A 1,803-nucleotide genomic window follows, 5' to 3' on the forward strand; every position below is an offset into this window, starting at 1 on the left:
CATGGCTAAGTGAGAAATCATCTCTCTTATGTTTCTTCGTTTATTTTTCCCATAGCCTTTTGTCAAAGCAATTATGTTTCTTCTTATAAGGAAACTAATTCCATTAATTCTATCCATGAGGGCTCATCCTCACGACCTCATTACCTCCCAAAGGCCCCACCTCCTAATACTATCACATTGGAAGTTGGGAATTCAATGTATAAATTTCGGGGGGGACACAAACATTCGGTCCTTAACAATATAAACCTAAAACTATAACATTTCTAGAAGAGAAAATCTTTGCAACTTGAGATAGACAATCATTTCTTAGAACATAAACATAAAACAAACAAGAAAAAGTTGACAAATCAGACTTTATTAACACAAAAACCTTTGCTCTTAGAAAGACATCATTAAGAAAATAAACTAAATGATGGGTGTAGTGGCTCATGCCTGTAATTCCAGCACTTTGGGAGACCAAGGCAGGAAGATTGAGGCCAGGAGTTTGAGACCAGCCTGGGCAACAGTGAGACCCCATCTCTACAAAAAAATTTTAAAAATAAGAAAATTAGCCAGTCATCATGGCCCACACCTGTAGTCTTAGCTGCTTGGGAGGCTGAGGTAGGAGGATCAATTGAGCCCAGAAGTTCAAGGTAACAGTGAACTGTGACTGAACCATTGCATTCCAGCCTGGGTTACAAAGTGTGACCCTGTCTCTAAAAAGAAAAAGAAAGAAAGAAAGAGAGAAAGAAAGAGGGAGGGAGGGAGGGAAGAAGGAAAGAAAGAAAGAAAGAAAACAGGCAAGCCACAGACTAAGAAAAAATAATTGCAACACATTATTCTGGGTGACAAAGTGTGACCCTGTCTCTAAAAAGAAAAAGAAAGAAAGAAAGAAAGAAAGACAGACAGACAGACAAAGAAAGAAAATAAACAGGCAAGCCACGGACTAAGAAAAAAATAATTGCAACACATTTTTCAAAGGACTTATATCCAAAATATGTAAAGACTCCCAAAACTCAGTAATAAGAGACAGCCCGATTTTTTAAAATGGGCAAAGGATTTGAAGGGACATGTCACCAATGAAGACATATAAATATCAAATAAACAAATGAAAGGATGTTCATGTCACTAGGAAAATGCAACTTAAAACCACAATGAGATGCCACTTCACACTTGTTAGATTGGCTAAAATTAAAAAAGACTGTCTACATGATCTTGCCAAGGATGTGGAGCAACTGGAACAACTGGTAGGAATATAAATAGTACAATCAGTTTGGAAAACAGTGTAGCAGTTTCTTAAAAAGTCAAACATATACCTACCATACTACTCACCCATTCCAATACTAATTTTTACCCAAGAGAAATGGAAACATATGTTCAGACAAAGACTTGTTCACAAATATTTACAACAGCTTTATTTATAGTAGTCAAAAACTGGAGTCAAGCAAATGTCCATGAACAGGAAAATGAGTAAACAAATTATGGTTAATCCATGGAAAGAAATATTACTGAACAATAAAAAGGAACAGATAGTTCATTCATTCAACATGGATGAATCACAAAATAAGTATGCAGAGTGAAAATAAGCCAGGCAAAAAATAATGCATACTATATGGCTCCATTTATATAAAATTCGGAAACATGCAAAGTCATGCATTGCAACAGGAAAGCAGACAAGTTGTTAGCTGGGAACGTGGGTGGAGAAAACAAAGAATTAAAGGGGCATGAAGAGTCTTTTGGGAGTGATGGAAATACATGTCATCTTGAATGTGGAGATGGTTTTAAAGGATCATACATGAGTCATTACTAATCAAATCATACCTT

Source organism: Propithecus coquereli, unplaced genomic scaffold (genome assembly GCF_000956105.1).
Source record: "Propithecus coquereli isolate 6110/MARCELLA unplaced genomic scaffold, Pcoq_1.0 Scaffold400, whole genome shotgun sequence".
NCBI classification, from domain to species: Eukaryota; Metazoa; Chordata; class Mammalia; order Primates; family Indriidae; genus Propithecus; species Propithecus coquereli.